General features: G+C 39.9%; 1 protein-coding gene across 6 annotated transcripts in view; it reads right to left on the bottom strand.

The window, feature by feature from the left end:
- Positions 1-24,549, bottom strand: part of ZBTB40 (zinc finger and BTB domain containing 40) — a 73,014-nt gene that overhangs the window by 41,268 nt on the left and 7,197 nt on the right. Inside the window, exons 2-4 of one of the 6 annotated variants that reach the window (XM_061148129.1) lie at positions 24,441-24,481; positions 6,328-6,419; positions 4,604-4,654 (exon numbers count right to left, since the gene is read on the bottom strand). The exons of 1 other annotated variant lie outside the window; for it this stretch is intronic. The gene's annotated coding sequence lies outside the window, so the exon portion shown is untranslated. The remainder of the gene's footprint in view (positions 1-4,603; positions 4,655-6,327; positions 6,420-24,440; positions 24,482-24,549) is intronic. 4 more of the 6 variants (XM_061148132.1, XM_061148133.1, XM_061148131.1 and 1 more) reach the window with 4 other exon arrangements.

Genomic DNA, 24,549 nt, shown 5'->3' with positions numbered 1-24,549 from the left:
AGAAATATTCCATGTTCATGGACAGGAAGACTCAGTGTCAAGATTTCAGTTCTTCCTAACTTGATCTATAAATTCAAAACAATCCTAATCAAAATCTCAGCAAGTTATTTGGTGGATACTGACAAAGTGATTCTAAGGTTTATATGGAGAGGCAAAAGATCCAGAATAGCCCACTCAGTATCAGGGCAGAAGGACAAAGTAGGAAGACTAACACTACTCAGCACTCAAACTTCAATCCTCAGCGACAAAGCGACAGTAGTCTAACCGTGCGACCGGTCAGAGCAGATAAAGACCCATTAAATACAGTCAGTTCATCTTAGACAATGGGGCAGAGTGTGCGACAGAAAAAAGACGTATTTTCAACAAATGGTGCTGGAACAACTGGACAGCCGCATGTGAAAAAAAAAAAGATGAATCTATTAAATAGACACAGACCTCACAGCCTTCACAAATTTAACTCAAAGTGGATCACAGACTTAAATGCAAAGACACAATACTATAAAACCCCTAGAAAACAGCATAGCAGAAAACCTAGATGAACTCATGTATGGCAATGACTTTTTAGATATATCTCCTAAGCCACGATCCCTGAAAGAAATAACAGATAAGATGGATTTCATTAAACTTAAAGAACTTCTGCTCTGTGAATGATAATGTTAAGAGAACGAGAAGACAAGCCACAGAGCAACAATCTAGGAGAAAATATCTGCAAAAGACACATCTGTTAAAAGGCTGTTATACAAAACATACAAAGAATTCTTAAAACTCAACAATAAAAAATAAACAACCTGATTAAAAAATAGATTGAAGACCTTAACAGACATCCCACCAAGAAAGCTACAGCTAGCAAGTAAGAATATAAAAAGATGTCTAACTTCATATGTTATAAGGGAATTGCAAAGAAAACCTATTAGAAACACTAAAACCCAAATCACTGACAACACCAAACGCAGGTGAGGATGGATAGGAACAGGAACCGCTATTCACTGCTGGCAAGAAGACAAAATGGCACAGCACCCTGTAAACGGTTAAGGAGTTTCTGATAAAATTAAACACACTCTTACCATACAGTCCTACAACTGTGCTTCTTGGCATTTACCCGAACAAACTGAAAACTTACAACCACACAAAAACCTACATGCAGATGCTTATGGTAGCTTTATTCACAATTTCCCAAACTTGGAAGCAATCAAAACATCTTTTACCAGGTAAATGGATAAACTGTGGTACATCCCAACAATGGAATATGATTCATGCAAAAAGAAATGAGCTATCAAGCAATGCAAAGATGTGGAGGAAACTTAAAAATGCATTATCAGTAAGTGAAAGAATCCAACACAAAAATGTTACAATATGTATACAACCATACTATATTCTGGAAAATGTAAAATGATGGAGATTGCAGAAGATCAGTGGTTGCCAGTGGTTAGGAGTAGGGAGGGATAAACAGGTGAAGCACGGAGGGTCTTTAGGGCGGAGAAACTATCCTCTATGAAACTACTATGGTAAATTCATGTATCAGACACATGCCAAAATCCACAGAATGTATGAAACCAAAAATGTACCCTAATGAAAACTAAGGACTTCTGGTAATAATCATGTATCCATGTAGGCTCACTGATTGTAACAAATGTATCACTGTGTTTCAGGATAGTGGGAGAAGTTGTGTGGGGACAGGGTTATATGGGAACTCTGCACTTTACTCTCAATTTTGCTGTGAACCAAAAACTGCTCTAAAAAATAAAGTTCTTTTATTTAAAAAATAATTTCCAGTTAGGAATGTAAATTTTTCAGTATTAATCACCCCAAACTGTATGTAGTGTCTAACACTGGAGAACATTCAAGAATTCATATAATTTTTTAAAAAGTTTATTCAAAGAGCATCTTGAGAACCAAGTAAAAACTACTAAACATGATGTGGTTTTTCTAAAGAACAAATGATACCAAAAGAATGTGATTTTCTTCCTAAGGCAAGAAATAGGCTTTATGGATTATAATAAGTCAAAAGTAATGCAGACATAAATTTTTTTAAACAAACATATTAATAAAGAACAAGTTACTGGGATTATATTTTTAGGATAAACTAAAACTTATTCAAAATGTTGCTTTGGGAGTCATTCTTCTGGTCATTTTTCTTCAGTCTTTCATTAGATTAAAAAACACAGAGAGCCACCAATGATCCCAAGGGAGGTATTTTGAGCATTAACTACAGTTTTTTTTTGTGGTCAGTTACTTCATATTTTTGTAAACAATTAAGTTAGATAAGAAAATAAAAAATAACTGTAACAGAAAAAGCAACTGAGCAGGGTTTAAAAAGTTGAACCAATTTATGTCTATTTTAGTAGACACTAAAAACATGGTTATAAACTTGAGCAAGAAAAAGATAATGGGGATAGTTAAGGCAGAATAAATTCAAGGGTGATCAAAGGTTACTTAATGAATATACGTTGGTAAAGTTGAAAGTTTACTGAGATCAACAGGAATACTAATTAAAGGAAAGACTTTTGACAAAACGGCATACTGGGCTGATGTAAATGGACCTTTTCCTCCCACTTCACACGCAGAAACGCTGGATAAAACACAACAAAAACGCTTTTAACATATATAGTCAAACTTTAAAAAAAAAAAAAAAAGGAAATCCCCAGGCACCTGAAATGAAAGTAACATCAAAATCAAAGCTGGAACAGTAAGTGGGATTTGAGACTATGGTGGCCCGTAGGGTTTTAAACTCCAATACAGAACTTAGGCTTGGAGGAGAAAGCACTAATGCTCACATGGAGACTGGAAATATCGCTTCAGGCAGGTAGAATTTAGGGGAGTTGGAACTGAGACCCTTGTACAAAGCCCAGAGCCTCAAATACCTACTCCTCCTTGATTTGCAGTCTGAAAAATCTCACTGGCTCAGGGAAACGGCAATAAAAGTTGCTAATTATCTGGTTCTTGAATAGTGGAAAAGGCACTCACAAGAAGTCTAAAACGTAGGCCTATGACATAAAGGGTGAAGGATCCAAATTTATATTCTGTATCACACAAGAATCTTGAGCTGAAAAATTAACATAAAATCTGGTCTTTGACATGCAGGAGAAAAAAACCAGAATACTTTCATAACCCAAAGCACAGAGACACACAGGGAAAAAGAAAAACATAGACAGAAAAGAGCTCACTATTACAAACCATATGAGGAGGACCTGAATGTGAAAGGTAAATTTATAAAAGCTACAGTAAAAGATATCAAAGGGTATCTTTGAAGCAGGAGTAGGGAAACTTCTTAAACACTGCCCCAAAAGCTTTAAAAAGCTTTTTTTTTTTTTAAATAAAAATATGAATTTGACTATATTGATATTAAAGGTTTCTGTCAAAGAACTCTATCTATAGGCACGATTAACAGACAATGGACAAATGGTAGAACCAGGAGATATTTGCAAAGCTTAAAGACAACAAGGAATTAGTTACTAGAATATATAAGAAATTCCTGGAAACCTTCAGTGAAAAAAATTCAATGGGGAGAAAAATGGGCAAATGATATAACAGCAATTCAGAAGAGAAGCTTACTTAACTGGCTAACAAGTAATAGTAGTTGTTATAATAGCAGTAAAAGCAGTAATATTTATTATACATTCTGGGAGTACTTATTATATTCAGGAATATGCTTTACATATATTAACCCATTTTATCCTCTTAACAATCTAATGATGCAGATGCTATTATTATTCCCTCTTACTAATGAGGAGACTAAGGTCCAGAGAGGGTAAGTAATTTCTCTAAAGTCTTACAGTAACATATAGTAGAACATAAAATTGAACCCAGGGTAAAATTGGTGGTATATAAATTGATATAGCGATTCTGGAAAAACCTGCTGCTAATATTTAGTGAAATTTTCTGTGCATATATGCCTTGTGCCCTAAGAATCATATTCCTGGATAAATTTCCTTCAAAAGTTCTCACATTGGTTCATAAGAAAACATAGCCAGAAAGACCACTGAGCCATTGTTTTTGGTAGCAGGGAAACAGGAGGTAATTTAGAGGTCAATCACCAGAAGAATTTAGTGATATGCAGATAGACATGTAGAATATATGGGCTTCCCAGGTGGCGCTAGTGGTAAAGAACCCGCCTGCCCACACAGCAGACATAAGAGATGTAGATTTGATCCCTAAGCTGGGAAGATCCCCTGGAGGAAGGCATGGCAATCTATTCAAGTATGCTTGCCTGGAAAATTCCATGGACAGAAGAGCCTGGCAGGCTACAATCCATGGGGTCACAGAGTCGGACATGACTGATGTGACTTAGCATGCACACACAAGCAGAATATATACTATGCAATAGACAGCATTAGAAAGAAGCAAACAACTAGCTATTAGAAACATGGATGGATCTTAAATACCCAGTTGAGTGGAAAAAATTACAAACAGAACAAGACCTAGAGCATAATATCATGTATGTAAGTCAAAAACACATAATCAAAACAATAAATAAGATAGTTACACTGCAGCCAAAGACATTTTATCAAATACATCAGAGTGGGTGCTGTAAAGGGGAAGGAAAGGGGAGTAGGGGTTGGAGGTGAGGGAGGAAAAAAAAAAAATCAAACACGAAGAGCCTTACCAAAACAGACAGATGTAGAGTGTCACAGATGAGGAGGATTTCTGTATACCCCTAAAAAGCAAACAATAAAAACAAAAAGTCAGATGAGGAAATGAATTGCCACATGGAAAGACATTAGATGCAGGAAAGAGCACAAATGGCATCCCCAAGAACTGGAAATCCTAAAAATTATAGAATACTATGAAAACACTATAAATTGTTTAGTTTATTAATAAACAGGCAAAGTGAAGCTAAGTCCATAAATAAAGAAAAAGATAATATGAAAAAAGAAAAGGCAGATGTGAAAAAGAATCAAAAGAACTTCTAGGAATAAGTTAAGTCACTGAAATTCATCTATCAATGAATTAAACAGATTAGAGAAAGCTAAAGAGAAAACTAGTGATTAGGAAAAGAAGTGTGAGAAAATGGCTCAGCAGGTAGCAGAGTTAAAAAAAAATCCAACAACCAAAATACAGAAATCTGAAAGAGGTTAAAGGCCATGGAAAACAGAATACGAAGGTTTCACACGCATCTCAATAGGTGTCCCTGGTAGAAATGCTGAAGAACACATGGGAGAAGCAATTTGAATGTATAATTTCTGAAAATGCTCAAGAATTAAAGTCAGACATGAGTCTTTAGAATAGAAACTTGAAAATATCAACAACACTGAGAAAAAGAAATTGTAAGCAAACCAAAAGAAAAGATTATTAACAAGAGAGTGACAAGTTGACTGATACAGACTTCTCATTAATAACAACAGATATCAGAATAAAATGGAGTTAACAGTTTCAAATGTTAAGGGAAATAACAATTAACCATGTATCTATATACAGGTTGAACTAAAATCACCTTCAAAGATAAGAGGCTCAGAGACTACCATTGAAAGAATTACTATAAGAAGGAAACTGAACCAAAAATAAGGTACAGAATTTAAGACAAAACACCAAGTAGCAAAGAAATTGCTAAACATATTCTTTAGCCTCTAAAAAAGTTAAAATCAGAAAGACTGACAACACTGAGTATGTGGGCATGTGGAATGACTAGAACTCCTATACCTTACAGGTGAGAGCACAAAACATTACAAACGCGCTGAAGAACTGTGCGGAGGTTTCTTACAATAAAGGATTAACCACTGATACAAGCAAGAACATGGATAAACCCTAAAAATAGTATGTTAAATCAAAGAAGCCAGGCATAAAAGGGTGCGTACATATGACCCCATCTACAGGAAACAGACAGAGGCAAAACTGATCTACAGTGATAGAAACCAGATAGCAGTTGCAGAGGTCGTGGGATTGGTGTGTGTGTGGGGGGGGGGGGGGGGGGAGGGGGCAGGGAATTAAACAGAAAGAGACACAAGGAAACTCTCAGAGAATGGAAATGTTCTATGTCTTATTTTGGATGGTGGTTAAAGAGTAGGTATTGGTCAAAAACTCCTCAAGTAGAACTCATCGTGCTGTGTGTTAATTCTATCTCAATAAAAAAGAAATTAAGAAATGTGCTGGTATACCTAACATATACCAGCTATTTTAAATGGACAAGGAAGGGGAAATTAAAAATGAAGAGAATAATGACAACCACAGTAGCCACCATTACTGCATGCTTCTCATGTGCCAGGCGCTGTTCTGAATGCTTTGCATCTATTAATTCATTTAATCTTTTCAACTACTCTGTAAAGTAGGTACTCTTATCATCTTCATTTTACATGTAAGAAAACTGTAGCACATCGAGGTTATACAACTTACCTGAGGTCACACAACTAGCATGTGGCAGACCTGGGCTCCAAACTCAGGCAGTCTGGCCCTGAGGTCTACATTCATAAAAATCCACAGTCTCTCTGAAATGAAAAATGAAGATGAGAGAAGAAGAATGAGAGTTAAAATGTTCCAAGGGCCAAGGGGATGACAAAAATAAAGATTAACTTTAGCTCTAGGCTTAAGTGAAGGATGGATGCTAACAGGTAAGGAAATAAGGGAATAAAACCTGAACAAATATTTGCAAACAAGAGATATAGAAATGAATTAAGAAAATGTGATTACTACAATAGTAAGTGGGCTTCCTTGGTGGCTCAGGGGTAAAGAATCCGCCTGCAATGCAGAAGACCCAGTTTCGACGCCTGGGTTGGGAAGATTCCCCTGGAGGAGGGAATGGCATCCCACTCCATTATTCTTGCCTGGAGAATCCCATAGACAGAGGAGCCCGGTGGGCTACAGACCAGAGGGTCTCGAAGAGTCGGACGCAACCGAAGCAACTGAGAACACACAGCAGCAAGTAGAAAAGGGGGAAAGAATGGCAAAGAAAGCGTGGTAAAGAGAAAGCAACCTGAGACGGCAGAAGTAAGTCCAAATGTATCTGTGATCACAATAAAGCAGCAGATTAAACTTTCTTGTTAACGGCAGAGAGATTCTCTGATTGGATTCTTAAAAAAAAAAAAAAAAAACACAGCCATACGCTGCTTATAAGAGAATTAATGTGTGGGTGCGTTTACACTTAGAACAGTGCCTAGCACCCAGTAAAGACCACATGTGTTGGCTGCGTTATAATTACCTGGACAGACTGAATCTTCCTCATTAAATAGTTTTGAAACTACCCATCTGACATGACAGCTAAAGTACATATCTGTACATAAACAATTAAACTATATAATCTTTGCAGATCACTTTCAAGTACAGAATACTGTTATTAAATAAATGTAATATATAATCATCAGGGATACACTAGCGATTTGGGGGCAACTGAAATGTACTACAGAGAGAGGCTAAACTATACTGTCAATCTTACAACTAAAATGTAAAAACCTTTAACATCTATTTTACTGCTTCCTCCTGACTCTGCTTGCAAGGAAGTTAAATGGAGGGGAGAGAATATAGCACTAAATATAATGTCATGAAAGTGTGCTTTTCAGAGTTAAGAAACTACAGTGGAACACAGTATGTTGAACTGTTTAAGTGAAGTCTTATAGATTCCTATATAGAGGCAACCTAAGTTATGCTATTAAGCACTTCCTGAAATTGCTAGACTTTGGAAAACTGTCAGAAGTCCCAAGGGAAGAACGTTTAAGCAACAAAAAAGCACCAGAGAGATGGATGTTACTCAAAGGAACAATACTAAGTAAGCCTCAAGAAAAGACTGTACTGATATAGAAGATACTTAGAAAGAAAACACTTAACTGGCTGAACCAAGTGCTGCATAATGACCCAAAACACAAATGGGAATTCAACACAAAGTGGAAACTAGGCCAGCTTTCTAAAAGAAGCACAAAGAGTATTTATTTATTTATTTCAATTTTTATTCTGTCTACTTCCAAAAAAAGGATTTCAAAGTTTGAGAATTCTTTAAGTTACAAAGAAACAACAGTCACACACACAGGAAAAAAAAAAACGACAACTGAAGAAACACAAGTGAGAACTAAGTGAGAGCTGGTGAGAAACACGGAGTCCCTTCAACGAGCAAGAAGGGACCTAACACTAAAGGGAGCTCCCTGCTGGCTTCGTGGCTGAGACTCCAGTCTCCCAATGCAGGGGCCCATGGGGTCGACCCCTGGTCAGGAAATTAGAGCCCATATGCTGCAACTAAGACCCAGTGCATACAACTAAACAAACATTAAAAAAAAAAAAATGAAGAAGTAATATAACACTAAAGACTTATAGTCTTGATATACATCATTTAATTAAAGTAGATGTTCTGAAATCCACAACTGATGGCAATGCCCTTAGTGAGACTCAAACCAAGGCCTCCGCTGCCGCTGCCCGAGGAGAAAAGCCTCTTCTGTGGGCCTCAGGAACTGGACACGCCATTCCCCAATTCACTGCACTTATTTCTTGGGAGGTCTTCAGCCAGCAATACACGTGTCAACCAACAACTATTTATGGGTCAATTGCTTACCATTTACTGAGCCCACTGTTAGGTGCGGTGTGGAAGCCAAGTGAAATATAAAACAATGTCCTTGTCCACAGGGAGTTTGTAATAACGTTGACAGCTTATTTCGACTGGAATGACTGAAAACGGAAGTCTTAAAAGACTCAATCCACCAGACACAAGACGAGGGAAAGAGAGAAGAGGGAAAAAAACAGATTGATCTCAGTGAGTGGAAAGGAAAGGGAAGGGCTGGAGTTGGTAAATGCAAGTTAGGTACAATTTCAACAGGCAAGGGTGAGAAGGGAGGGAGAATACTCTGGGGTCATGTGTGAGTACAGGCAACTGGGACTGCCCCCACTGGAAAGGCCTCCAGCAGGTGTCGTCATCATTAGGACACGAGCCAGGGTGGGTCTCCGTATGCCAGAGGGAAGGTGGAGCACTAGACCGCCTAGGTTAGGGAGGCCAGACAATGAGCAGAGGAGCTCAACCTGCACTAAGGGAGGAGCTTCTGAAATAGAAACAGCACAATTAAAGCAGAGCTTTTCCAGTGACAGACGGCATGGTCTAATAGGGAAAGTGAAGTTGCTCAGTCGTGTCCGACTCTTTGCGACCCCGTGGATGACCCCGTGGATTGTAGCCTACCAGGCTCCTCCGTCCATCGGATTCTCCAGGCAAGAATACTGGAGTGGGTTGCCATTTCCTTCTCCAGGGGATCTTCCCAACCCAGGGATCAAACCTGCGTCTCCCACATTGGAGGCAGACGCTTTAACCTCTGAGCCACCAGGGAAGCCGCTAATAGGGAAAAGTGACTAGCAATGGGAAGGAAGAACATGGATCCTATGTATATTGTCAAACAGTAAAGTTCCATGGAACACAAGTTGGACCCACCTCTGCCTAGATTTCTGTATCCCAATACCCAAGAAAGAAAAGCCATTCTAAGACTTGGTCAAGGTCCTACATCCTGGTTCTCCTAACAAATTCTGCACTCTCTTTGGGGCACATCTTTCTCATGGTCTGAGATCTCTCTTTGGTCTGGCTCAAAGCAACCTTATCTGCTTAAAGTTCTGTTTTTACTGTTGCTATTGATACTCCCATCTCCAAATAAAATCTTTACTTCTGTCTCGATTTCTGGGCTCTGTTGGAACCAGAGAGCTGGAAAGGGTTCTTGGAGAGCCCTATTTATTGCTTTCAGCAAACAGAAGTTCATTACTTTATCTATCACGTACTCTTGTTGCATGACCCAATGGCCTTAGTTCAATCCCTCCCCTTTCTAATGGAGGAAACCGAGGTCCTGGGAGGCTGAGCTGCTCTTTGATCCAGATCAGCTTGAACCCCATGGCTATTTAGTATCTCACAAACAACCAGAGTCAGGTGAAATAACAGGCACTCTCAACATAATTAGAGCAAAGATCACACATTCAGAGAAAAGAAATGGGGCATTTGCTACACACAAAAAGACGATTTAAAATGTAAGGTATCTAAGGAATCAGCTAAGTTAAAAGAAAACCACTAGCAATTATTTCTGAGAACGCAAGTAGGATTGGGGAGGTTACAAAAGGGTGACCGTAGCTTTTAGCGGGCCCACATTTCTCGAGTTCAAAAGCAGCTGTCATTTGGTCTCTTCTTACACTGAGGGCCTGAAAGGCAGCAGTATATAGTGTAAGGGATGGAGATTTTATGTCTGATACTCCTGGGTTCATGACAGTATCTTTTTATATGTATTGTCATTGCTGTTTCTAATATCTATCATCATCAATCCATCCCAAATGCTAGTCTACTACTGTTCCAACCTTTCAGCTTTGTAGCAATGCCTGAATGGCCTGTGTGCTTTCCTAAAGCACAATCTGGTTACTGGGAGATCTGGGTGTGGGTTTGGAACAGCTCTGAAGCACTGCATACAGCAAGGCCCCTACAACTGGATGAGTTCCATTCAAGAGCATGTTTGTAAGTCCAATCTGTAAGTCCAACAAAGTTAGCCCAGGTACCCAGCTAACACAACTGGCTATAATAGGACTGTACTGTAACAGGTTTATAATACTTCTCATACAAATAACACACAACAAACACAAAAAGTAAACATTTTTAACCTCACAGTACAGTATCTTGCAAAGTACAGTAGTACTGTACAACGGCTGGCGTACAGGGGCACGTCTGCATCTCTGCAAGTTTGCACCTTGAAGGTTCGGGTGTAGGGGATTTACTGCACTGAAGAGTCTAAGGCAGCTGAATCAGGCCTAAGATCCACCTCTGGGGACTTGGGAGGCTGTCTAGTGAGCTCTATGGTACTCACCACGCAGGGACAGTATCTTGCTATCTACCGGGATTCACACCTCAGCACTCCACTTACCTTTCTCTTACAGACACAGACTCAGGTCAGGGGTGTCAAATGGCTTGTTGAGGGCCACACAGCTAACAAGGGGCATAAATGAGCCCAGGTCTCTTGAGAAGAACTATTCTCAAGACATAGTTCTTTTCTCTATAATGTGAAGGCCTCACTGGAAGCCAAGACTTCACTACCACTTCTGCAGATTACTCTATCTTCTAAGAGCTCAGTGGCCATTAAGAAGTACAGCTATCAACACTGGGTTACTTAACAAGGACACTTACAGTCGCACCCTGAGGGGAAGTGGTTAGTGAGCCAACCACAACCACGGGCCCGTCAGCTCAGGAGACCATACTCTCTAAATTACCAACACATGTCTCATGAACAGGGTTAGCTCTGATGGTACCTGCTCTCTCTTTTCATATTCTATCAAATTTCACAAGGATATTATTCATCAAATAATCACAAATAAGAGCTGCTAATAAAGTACCTTACTATGTTTCTAAGCATGTTTTACATGTTACCCTCTTTAATACTAATAACCCAGCAAGATAGCTAAAGCCAATTTACAATTCAGTTCCAATGGCTGAGAGGTTAAGCAACAGGGCCAAATCAGTAGAAGAACTGAAATTTTAATCCAGTCTGCCTGAGCCTTCTAAAAGCTCATGCCCTTCTACCCACTAGAACAGTCTCTCAAACTTCAATGTATGTAAGAATCACCTGGGGTCTCACCAAAGAAAAGATTCTGATCCAGAAGGCCTAGGATGGGATCTGAATTCTGAATTTCTAATAAGCTCTGAGTTGATTCAGATGTTGTTTGTCCAAGGAACCTTCTCTGACTAGCAAAACACTATACCACACTCTTCTCAAATCACATTTTTTCACATCTAATTATTATCAAATATGTTAATGCAACCCTTCACCCCTAAAGAGTTCTAAGTCATCCTCAAAACCTTCCCTTCTGCACCTGCCCTTTTCTCTAGTCAGAACAGCTCTAAGAACAAAACCTGCAAAATATGGAGGATTCTAATAACCTTAGGTGAATAGCTCTGTGGCCTGGAACCAACCCAAACTCCTTTAGAATGCATTCTAGCGACCTGGACTTCCAGGGATAGACAAGCTTCCTAGGTTGCTGCCAAAGTAAATGGAAGTCAAATTGCTCCTGATCCAGAGTGAAGTGGTCAACTGAACCTGGCTAAGCCTTGTCAGGTCCTAGGATGATACAGCCAATCCATAAATGCAGGCTGAACTGGAGAGAGTGAACAGTTCTGGGCTCATGACACCATGTGTGACCTACTGTGACATTTCCATTCTAACTACTATGCCCATCTGTCTTCCCCCATTGAACCAGACAACTCTGCTTGACTTCCACGGCCTTCTACTCAAATCCCCTGAAAGCTGTATCAAATAGCATTTCAAGGCCTATATTGTCTTTTATGGTATAAAGTCTAAAGATGAAGGCTTAATAATCTGTGCTGCCTTGACATCTGCTAAAATCAAGAGGGCCTCAGATGTCCTAACCACAAATTCCAATACCCATTTTTCTCCCGTGGACAAGATCCCCTAGCCAAACAATCTTCCTTATCAGAGAGGGCAGGTACTGTTTCTGTTTATTCCTGGGCAGTGAGTTTCAGTTCCCTGACAGCCCACAGAATTATTCAACAAGCCAATCACACCCTCTGGCATAACCAAGAGGGCATCCACTTTTTTTTTTTTTTTTGATACTTACAAGCCTGCCTCCCACAGCCCTTGGTTGTTCACTCTGCTCCTGCGTACACCCGCTGTGTCCTCCCTGGGCTGTTAATATAAGTGACTTATAAACTGCCGTCAGTCTCATCTGCCAGTGTCCACTGCTGTGTGCTCAGCCATCCACACAGCCCTAGGGTAGGAATCCCTCCCTCCTCAGCGGGGTGAAGAGGAAGTGATTAAGCCAGTTATTTTTTCCCCCCAATCCACTGGTCTCTGCTCTTTTTCCTATCCCTGAATCTCTTAAGTGCCTTTGGCACTTAACTGCTCTATGACGATAATGCTGCTCTATGACGATAATGATACCCAGCATTTGTTCTAAGCTCTGTGCATAGACTTCCCCACTTAATCCCCCAACATCCCTATGAGGTAGATCTCATTATTAACCCTAATACACAGATGAAATTAAACTACCCAACAAGGTTATGCCAGAACTTGTCCAAGACCACACAGGTCTGAGCGGCGTTCAAACACTGATCTACCTGTTCTTAATTACTACCTTAGTCTTGAGAGGATTTCTGGGCTCAATGCCACCATTCTTCAACCCCTCTCATAGACAGAGATGTGTGGCTGGAAGATCCGACAGGATCACCTGAATTTGAGATGTCTTGTCTTTTGGTGATCTCTGCTAGAAGATGGATGGAAATGCGTATCTGCGAAAAAGTGATGTTGGAACAGGCCAGTTGACCTGCCAGGAAGAGACTAGCAGGGGATTTCCCCTCAATGGTTTGAATTTCATTTACCAAAGGTCTAGTTCAATTATTAACCTCACAGATATAAACACCCTAGGTATCAAAGTTAATCAGACTTGGGGAGTTTGGATCAGTTCAGTTCAGTCGTGTCCGACTCTTTGCAACCCCATGGACTGGAGCACACCAGGCCTCCCTGTCCTTCACCAACTCCCAGAGTTTATGCAAACTCATGTCCATTGAGTCAGTGATGCCATCCAACCATCTCATCCTCTATCGTCCCCCTCTCCTCCTGCCTTCAATCTTTCCCAGCATCAGGGTCTTTTCCAATGAGTCAGTTCTTCTCATCACGTGGCCAAAGTAATGGAGCTTCAGCATCTGTCCTTCCAATGAATATTCAGAACTGATTTCCCTTAGGATGGACTGTGGATCTCTTTGCAGTCCAAGGGACTCTCAAGAGTCTTCTCCAACACCACAGTTCAAAAGCATCTGAGAGTTTGGATAGCACTGTCTAAACTTACAAGAGAAGAAATATAAATCAGAAAGTCAATTTATTAGTTCACTTATTAGTGAAATATGCCTACTCTTTGCAGTCATCTGTGAAAGAATTACAGCAGTAAGGTCAAGTATAGTGAGAAATCCCATAAGACACTGCATCTCTCAATATTCAGTGGTGGCCTGGTGTATCTGTCTTTGCCATGGAAGTAAATGTGTGGCCCCCAGGCCAGGCAGGTAGTCTGGGGTCAACGTCCACTGCATGGCCACTGACATTCTGGCTTGTCCCTTCCACTATCAAGCTCCTGGTTTCTACCGTGGCTCCAGCCTCTCTTCTGATACAGCTGAACTCAGCTTTGTCTTTGAGGTGACCCTGTGCAGGTACCTAATAGCACTGACCGTGAGCTAATTTTTTAGTCTTTTAGAACATAGGGAGTGCCCTCCAGTTGCTCCCACCCACAGGCTTCTCTTCTGATGCTCCAAACCTCTATCCATAGCAGATCAGAACTACTCCTCCTTCAAGGAGCCTATGCCCAAGGAAGTGCTCAACTTCAAACTCATCCACCTTCTAACTTCTATCTGGGTCATCTGCTTTAGCTGAACCCGATTCAGTCCTTACTCCCTTTCCCTTGGTCTACTCACCTCCTCCTTCCTCTCATGCACTTTGTTCACCTATTACTCTGCATTCTTTCAGACCACTCTGCCACAAATCACTAAAACTTAAATATATATAGATATATTAATAACAAACATGAATGATTCCTGATCAGAAGGATAATAAAAAAAAATCAGAGAATTTTACAATGAGAATTATCTGTAGAGACTATGTAATTCAGCCCTCTCATGTTCCAGATGAAGAAATTGATAGAAATTCAGTGAACTGCCAAGTCCTGTTATCTAAGCAATGGTAGGGCTAGAGCCAGGACCTAGGTTTCTGGGCTTTCAAGCTAGCACTTGAACCAAGTACCAAACTCCTAAGTGTATACAACAGGCCCTCAGTGGGGAGGCTTCCTGTGTATCTGACAGACTGGCAGCCACTAGTACTAGGTACGTTATTTGGTTTACTAGTTTTTTCTTTGAATGTTGATTTAAATATCAATCATTGATAGCTCTAACAATGAGAAAATAATTATTCTCAAGCCACAGAATTGCCCACAAGTATCTCAGGGAATACATAACTGCAAATTTCCCAATCCACTGCCAAAGGGAGAAATGTAGTAGGGAGGATTTGTGACTTAACAAAAATAAGAAAAACCCAAAAAACAAAAAAATTTTAAGTGACTAAGATATTTAAAAGATATATTAATGAATACTTAACTAAGGTCAGGGTGGAGAAGACCTTTCTATGCATATGGGAAACACAATAAATTTACAAATGATCAATAGATTTGACTACATATAAATGAAAACTTGCCAAAAAAATCAGCACTAGCAAAATTAAAACATAAATAAACACTTCATATCACATGAAGTGAAAAATATTAGAATAGAATGATAACACAAAAACAGGAAAAATCTCAACATTTATATTTCTTAATGGACAAAGAAAAACAGATAATTCACTAAAGAAACAGTTAACAACCCAATAGAAAAGTTCACCCTGAAAAACAAAGAAATGCAAATCAAAACATTAATACTATTTAGGGGCAATCAATTTGGAAAGGTTCTGCAATGATAGTATTTCAGTGGGAAGCAGTGGTTTTAGGCCATGGACTCTGATTTAGACTTGGGTTTGAAGCCTAACTTGGACACTAAGTCAGTGATCCTGGGCAAGTCACTTTAATGTCTTTACAGTTTTGGTGTGAAGATGAAATGAGACAATGCACCTTAAATGTTTTAACAAAGTGCCTGTCAACAGTAAATGCTCAATATGTGTTACCTATTGTGATAAATATAATATTTGCACTGATAACAGAGGGAAGGGAGCAATGAGGCAGGTACCCATACAGTGCTGACGGAAGTATAAACTGGTAAAAATCTTTTAGGGATGTAATCCAGTAAGCAACCTGCTCACCTAAAGCTATAAAAAATGCCCTTGGAGAGAGACATGAGAATTTGGGGAGATTGTGGAAAATATACCTTACATGCATTGTTTGAATGTTTTAACCAGGACGTGTTTTACAGAATATATCTGTAATATAAATCAGCTGTATAATTACAGATTAAAAAAAAGAATGAGTCCCATGATATTAGAAGAAAAAGGTTTTTTTAATGTTTATTCCTTTAGACCTACTTCCAGGAATCTATCTATAAAGACATACTTAACAATTAGGGATATAATAAAATATTTATGCAGAGCAATAGATTTAATGGTAAAGAAACTGGAAACTTAGATATATGAGATTTTTAAAGTAAATATGGTATACAGACATACTATGGAATATTATGCAACCATTAAAAATCAGTCTCTGTATATGATACCTATAGATAGCCTAAGTAATCAAAGGAAAAATAAATTGGACTTCATCAAATTAAAAAACTTCTGTGGATCAAAGGGCACTATCATGAAAGTAAAAAGACAACCCACAAAATAGGAACAAATATTCTCAAATCATATATCTGATAAGGGTCTGGTACCCAGAATATATAAACATAGTATATCAGAACAAAGTATCCAGAACTCATAACAACTCAACAATAAGATGACAAATAAGCCAATTTTAAAATGGGCAAAGGATTTGCATAGATATCTCTCCAAAGAAGACATACAAAATGGCAAATTAGCACATGAAAAAATGCCCCACATCAGTAGTCACAGAGGAAATGCCAATCAAAACCACGAGATGTCACTCCACACCTACTAGGATGCTATAATAAAACAAACAAACAGAAAATATAAGCATTGCTGAAGATATGAAGAAACTGTAAACCTTACACACTGCTGGTAGGAATATAAAATGGTGCTGCCACTGTGAAAAGTAGTTTGACAGTTCCTCAAAGAGTTAAATACAGAGTTACTGCATGACCTAGCAACTCCACTCCTAGGTATATACCCAAGAGAAATGAAAATATATGTCTACACAAAAACTTGTACACTAATTTTCACTGTAGCAGTATATATAACAGCCCAAAAGTGGAAACAACTCAAGCGTCCACCAACTGATAAACAAATAAAATGGTGTATAGTTATACAATGGAATATTATTCAGTCATTAAAAGGAATGGAATACTCATAGTGCTACAAACAGGGGTAAACCTTGAAAACCTTATGCTAAGTTAAGGAAGCCAGACACAAGAGGCCACACAGAGCATGATCCCTTTTATATAAAATGTCTAGAATAGGCAAATCCATAGAGACAGTAAGTAGATTAGATTGCTGGAGGCTGGGAGGAGGAGGGATTGGGGAGTGAATGCTAATGGGTGTGGGGGTTCTTTGGGAGTGATGAACATGATCTAGAATTAGAAAGTGGTGATAGTTACACAGGTTTTGAATTGTATACTTTAAAACAGTAAATTGTACGGTATGTGAATTATATCTAAATAAATTTTTTAAATTAGGCTCTTGAAGATTTTTAATAACATGGTGAAATGCTTTCAATGTACTAAAAGGAAAAAAAACAGCATGCAACTGTATATATAATTCCAATGTGGTTTTTAAATATATGTAAATACATACATACATATGCATTAAAAAAGACAAAATATATTAAAATGCTAACAGTGGTTGTCCCTAGGTAGCGTCACTATGGGGGACTTACTTTCTTCTTCATATAGTTCAAATTTTTCTACAGTAAACATAAATTATTTTTATAATCTGCAAATTAAAAAACCCAGGTATGTTTGCCCAGCTTCAAAGCTAGTGTTATTTCCAACACACTATACACTCATTAGATATTTATTTATCTCCTACCAGGTACCAGGACTTTCCTGGTGGCTCAGTGGTAAAGAATTCCCCTGTCAATGCAGGAGACATGGGTTCAACCCCTGGGTTGGGAAGATTCCCCTGGAGAAGGAAATTGGCAACCCACTCCAGTATTCTTGCCTGGGAAATCCCAAGGACAGAGGAGCCCGGCAGGCTATAGTCTATAGGGTTGCAAAGAGTCAGACACGACTGAGCAACTAAACAACTACAACAACCACCACCATGTATCAAGCAAAGTTAAATAAGATAAAATCAGTGCCCACAAGGAATTTACATGTCTAGTGTGGGGTTTGAGCCCAAGTCCACGGACTAGGAAGGCGAAGACGCACCCATAAGTTCTGTAAACGACCTGACGCACACCATTGTTCAGCCGCACACTTTCTGAGAGACGATCACGAGCAGCAGGGTAGCTCACGGTTAAAGGCTGCAGGTGGAGTCAGACTACCTGGGTGTGAATCCTGAATGCCCAGTTACAAACTCTGTGATCTTGGGAAAATCACCTAAACTCCATGGGGCATAATTTCCTCATCTACAAAATAGGGGTAATAACAGTACCTCTCTCACTGGGCTGTTGGAAGATCAAAAGAATTAACACAGCTAAAGCACCGGCATTATACGCTGGGGACACAGTAAGTGCTCAATAAATTAATTAGCGGCTAGCTGCCAGCATCAGCCTCACTGTCAGCATCACCACCACCACCTCACCACCACACTCTCAAGGAGGCAGGACACAGTAGACTAAGGACCACTAGAAAGGTTGTTTCCCACATCTCAAAACTGGCAGCTAGCATCTGCTTCTTGATAAAGCCTATAATAACTATTACATTCAACTAATTTCTTTTTCCAGATTCTCTCAATCTCTAATGAAACTCTTTTTCTGAGATGTTCTGTAAAATACAACACCCAACTGTTCGGCATAACAAACTGCTCGTGTCCTCTTATCTTTTGTCTAATTCATAGAAACAAGAGATTTTTTTCAAGGCTATTGTAATGGAAGGCGGCTTTGAGAGGCTTATCTGCCTTTCCCCTGCCTTTCTGGGCCATGCTGCTCTGATCCAGTAGCTCACCCAAGATGACTCTTCACAGGCCAAACTGCAAAACCTCCCGAGCAACAGGTTCATCTAATGAGTGACTGGGGATTGTGACTGCATTACATCTAATGCCGACCCTTCCAGCCTGCAGAGTCCCAACAAGCAATCACCACTTCAGCGCTTTCACAGCCAACCTCTTAGGTGCTACAAAGGACCCTTGGCTTTGTCACTGTACTTCTACCTTGATCTGAAAATGTGGATGAGTTCTGAGTTTTTGCCAATCTGATTATGAGAATACACTTTTCTGCAGTAGGGAGTAAGTCTGGACCACTCAGGAGCAAATTTCAAATTCAAAGATACCCACCTAATGGAAAAGAGCTCAGGCAGCTAAAGAACACCAAAACAGGCCGTGTGACTCCAGAGGCTGTGCATTTACCAGTCAGGTTTGGGGCACAGTCTGTAGAGACAGACAAATTGCCCAGGGGGTGCACTGCAGCCTGGTCTCTCTTACCAGCTATACAAATTTAGGCCAGTTGCTTAACCCTCTGGGCCTCAGTTTCCTCACATATAAAATGGGGATAATATTAGTCATATCTCATGGGGTAGCTGCAAGCATGGACTGTAGCCCGCCAGGCTCCTCATTTCATGGAATTCTCCAGGCAAGAATACTGGAGTAGGTAGCCATGCCCTTCTTAGGGAATCTTCTCAACCCAGGAACGGAACCCAGGTCTCCTTGACTACAGGCAGATTCTTTACCATCTGAGCCACCAGGGAAGCCCGAGGATTAATAAGTCACTGTTAATGAGTTAACAGACATGAAAGCCTTTCCCATAACATTGTAAACATTTATTAAATGCTAAAAGGGAGCATAAAAATACACCTGCCAAATATTCTTTTTACAGTTTTTGGTTGTGTGGACAGTTCACAGATTTACTTGTTTTTAACCACTTTGCCTCGTCACTTATATAAATTATGTGTGTATCAGTATCTTCTATATGCTACACGTCAAATATTACATAATTTCTAAAAAAGAATTTATAGACAATCACATGCTAGTTTCACAGCTGAATCAGCTAAGAAAGGGAGAGAGCTGGGCCTCTCATAACAGCATGCTGGACTGTAATCCTAGAGACTTCACAGAAAGCCCTTAATTCACTGAAAATTAATAGCAGATACAAAGAACTGAAACCACCTGCTCCAATTCGCTCATCTGTAGATGAAGAAACTGAGGACCTGAGAAGTGTTTTAAGACCTTCCAGTTCACTAATGACAGAAATCAGACTCTTCTGTTTCCTCTGACTCCGACACGTATTTTTTAAATGGAAAGCAGTGAGGAAGACATGATGGAAAGGGGAAAAGACAGGCATAGTTTAGAAGGGTTAAGGCAGCAACCTAACAACGGGAGCTAACATTTTATGAAGATTATAGCCCAGGCACTGTGACAAGCATTTTGCATGGGTGGCCTTATATAATTTTTGCAAAACCTGTGAGGTAGTTACTATTATTAACTCCCCTTTTAACTGAGAAAGTGGAGGCCTAGAGAGATAAAATGACTGGCCCCAAATCACAAAGCCAGTGAGAGGGAGAGTCAGTAAATGAACCCATGCTGTCTGACTCTGGAGCCAGAACCTTTCCCACTGGATATTGCCCAAGCTTGAGAATTTAAAAAGCATGGAAGCTCTTGATCCTTGAGTCCTTCTCCTACTTTTTTTAGTAACTTCTCTGTTCAGAGGCAGCGCAGAGACAGACAGCAAATGAAGTGGTTTTTTAAGGAAAAACAGATGACCTTGATTTAGAGCCTACTTGAAGTGAGAGGCGCTCAGTCGTGTCCAACTCTCTGTGACGCCATGGTCTATAGCGTCCATGGGATTCTCCAGGCCAGAATACTGGAGTGGGCAGCTGTTCCCTTCTCCAGGGGATCTTCCAAACCCAGGGACTGAACCCAGGTCTCCTGCACTGCAGGCAGATTCTTCACCAGCTGAGCCATGAGGGAAGCCCTTACTCCCTGCTATTTGAAGAAGCACCACATACACACTACTCTAGCCCCCCTGACTTGTTCAAGGCCGCACAGCTGGTCAAAGCGCCACTGGGGGATGCAAACCCCACGCCGCCCGTGAAGCTCCAAGACCCACTTCCTAGACTGTCAGTGGACAGTGTGTGCTTGTCTGTCCTGCAGATCTTTACTGAGTTCAGCCAAAGGCCCTTCACTGGCTTGGAACTACATGGAGTAAGAAGTTCAGCATACTCCCTGATCTCAAGGAGTTTGCGGCATATCTGGGAAGGAGAGACCACTTTGAGTTTAAGAGCCTTCTTTTCTTCTACTTTGTAGTTAAGCAGCAGAAGCACTGAAGAGGCTGTGGAGTCCTAACTTCCTGCAAGACTGTCCTATTCCGCTACTCAGATCCCCCAGCCTGCAGGACACCTCTGTGGATATTTCATACATGAACTCCAGTCCCCTCTCCTCTCAGTGCTGTAAGCCTTTTCTCTTGTCTTTGAAGAAGTGGCAATTATTTTCATCTCAATCTTTCTCTCACCCATCACTAAGGATTATGACAAGAAGGTTAACTTAAGTAGCTAACTAAAAAAAAAAAAAGAAAAAAAAAGGGTAACTTCTCTTTTGCCTTTAACTTTTGAAAAGAGCCTATGGGACTCCATAATATTTGCTCAAAAATGTTCAAAGAAATACATGGAAAATTTTATCCTCAACATTTTGCTGCCCAGGATAAAAAAAAAACAAAACCCAGAACTCTAGGGGCCAATTATTCTGCTGTCTTGGACTCTGACCTTAGAAAGCCTCCCTCTGGTTTAAATCTGACTGGAACTGAGGGCAGCTGACAGCAGCTTTAAGTACCAGCTAGAAGAGCAGCTTGTGTCTAGGTGGTCAGATTTAATGACTACCGGGGCATCTGAGCATCACTCAAAAGTTATAGCACCGCACCAAACTTTTTGGGTACAGGCTAAATGAGTAAGAGCAGCAAGTTTCACTGTTATTTAAATTTATAAGTTTTTACTATGTTCCCAACATCAAGTTAGCAGCTAGGTACTCAAAACAGTGACAGGCCTTTAAAAATCAACTAGTATCAGACTGCACTAATAAGACTAGATAAAGAGAAGGCAGAGCAAAGGCAGAGAGCATAAGAGAGGCAGTAAAGAGGGAGAGGAGGGCTTGCTGTTTGCAAACAGTGCATTGAGGGAAATATCGTGATGTGAATTAGAATGTAAAGTGGTAAAGAATCCACCTCAACATCACCTCTCAGTGGTAAAGAATCCACCTGCCAATGCAGGAGACAGGGGTTCTATCCGTGGGTTGGGAAGATCCCCTGGAGAAGAAAATGGCAACCCACTCCAGTCTTCTTGCCTGGGAAATCCCATAAACAGAGGAGCCTGGTGGGTTACAGTCCCTCAGGTCATAAGAGTCGGACATGATTTAGTGACTAGACGACAACTAGTAGGCATTTAAAAGCGTGGCTCTTGACCATCTCCCTTGCTTCTGCTTTTCCCTGGCCAATTGGAGTTGAAAAAGCAAAAATCAGTCTTAGTAAGGAAATAACAAGAGTTGGGTTCTAAGCCTGACCTTAGTAACTCTGAAACCTTGAGTTACTTAACCTTTCACAATCTGTTTTCTCAAGTGCAAAATGAGTGAACATGTATATGGGAGCTCATAATGCTCTACTCACTTTTATGGTTGAAATTTCCATCGTAATTTTTAAAATGGGGATAATGGTATCTATTGCTTAGTTCCTGTGAGGATTACAAGAAATAATTAGGTAAAACACCTAGCACAGTGCCTGGCACCTTTTAGGTGTTCAATAAATGGTAACTCTTATTGTCAACATGGTATTTTTTGTATTTTTTAAGTTCTGGGATGGGGATTAGAGGAGAACAAAAAGCTATGAACCAGTGAATTAAGACTACAGACTGGAGTTCAGTTCAGTTGCTCAGTCACGTCCAACGCATAGCAACCTCACGGGCTGTACTACGCCAGGCCTCCCTGTCCATCACCAACTCCCAGAGTTTACTCAAACTCATGTCCATTGAGTCGGTGGTGCCATCCAACCATCTCATCCTCTGTCGTCCCCTTCTCCTCCTGCCTTCAATCTTTCCTAGCATCAGGGTCTTTTCTAATGAGTCAGTTCTTCACATCGGGTGGCCAAGATATTGGAGCTTCACCTTCAGAATCAGTCCTTCCAATGAATATTCAGGACTGATTTCCTTTAGGATAGACTGGTTGGATCTCCTTGCAGTCAAAGGGACTCTCAAGAGTCTTCTCCAATGCCACAGTTCAAAAGCATCAATTCTTTGGCACTCAGCCTTCTTTATGGTCCAACTCTCACATCCATACATGACTACTGGAAAAACCATAGCTTTGACTACATGGAACTTTGTCGACAAAGTAATGTCTCTGCTTTTTAATATGCTGTCTAGGTTGGTCATAGCTTTTCTTCCAAGGAGCATCTTTTAATTTCATTGCTGCAGTCATCACCTGCAGCGATTTTGGAGCCCAAGAAAACAAAGTCTGTCACTGTGTCCATTATTTCCCCATCTGTTTGCCGTGAAGTGATGGGACTGGATGCCATGATCTTCGTTTTTTGAATGTTAGGGACATCTAGCATCTGTACATGGAAAACCTCCCTAAAGCAGGTCTTACAGGCTTCCTCCCCACTCTTTGATTCTCTTTCCTCTCCTCTTACTGCTTTACTCACTCCATTCAGCAAACACGCACTGACTGCCTTCAGTATGTAGGACTCGGAGCTCAGCACTCAGAGTGGGAAGAGAGAGAAGAGGAGGGATTCTGAGGGGACGACATAGTGGGATGGGCTTTTGGAGGAGGGCATCTATCAATCATCAGAAATGATATGCAAATTCTGTTTGAGTATATGGGTGTATACAACTTCTCTGAGACGTTCTGGGGGGATTCTAAAAGGATTTTTTTTTTTTTTTTTTAAGAATGAAAAGTATAATAAACTGAGCAAGAAGCAAACAAAATTTATATAAGGAAAAACATAAAATACTCTTGAAAAATCACAAAAGTGGCCTTGAAGAAATGGAAAAACGAACCATGATCCTTGGGTAGAAAATTTCACCCTCATAAAGATGTCGATCCTCTCTAAGCTACTTTATAAATTAAAACATAATCTCAATAAAAATACCACCAAGCTGTTTCATCTGGAAATTAAACAAACTTATTATGAAGCTTATATGGCAGAATAAATAAGCAAAACAGCCAGGGAAACTCTGAAAAGGAAAAACTAATCCCTCCAGATATCAAAACAAATTACAAAGCCACTAAAATTAAGACAGTTTTGTAATGGCGTATTAATTGACAATCAAACCAATGGAACAAAACAGGAAATCAAGTAGGAAACCCAAATGCACAGAAGAGTTTAGTGGTATCTGCTGAAGACAGCATCTCAAATCAGTGAAGAAAGGATAAGAGCCTTTAATAAGTAGTGTTACAATAAATGGCTGGCCATTGGAAAAAATATAAAACTCGATCCTTCCTCGAACCAAATGCCAAGACAAATTCCAAATGGATCAGTCTTCGATGTTTTTTTAAAAAAGGTGAAACCATATATTTTTCTAGAAGAAAACGTTAATGAATTCCTCATAAATTGAGAGTGGGGCAAACTTCCTAACTCTGACTCAAACTACAAAGTAATACACTGCAGGACTGATAATTAGGACTATATAAAGATGTAAAACTTTACAGCAATAACACAACATATGTAAAAGTAAGGCATGTGACAAACCGGAAAAAATATTTTTGTAACTTACACCACAGACATTGGGCAGATATTCTGAACTCATAAAAGGAGAAAACAAATGAAAAGTATACTTAAATATTATTTCTTACCTAACAGATTGACAGAACCCTAAAAACTCTGGCAGCAAGACCTAAGAGAAAAAGAAAAGAAAGGTCAGGCATGAAATAAAAACTTCAGTGAATGTCCCTTGTTATATAG

Source organism: Dama dama, chromosome 8, assembly GCF_033118175.1.
Source record: "Dama dama isolate Ldn47 chromosome 8, ASM3311817v1, whole genome shotgun sequence".
Lineage (NCBI taxonomy): Eukaryota > Metazoa > Chordata > Mammalia > Artiodactyla > Cervidae > Dama > Dama dama.
This window is presented reverse-complemented; position numbering and strand designations above follow the sequence as displayed.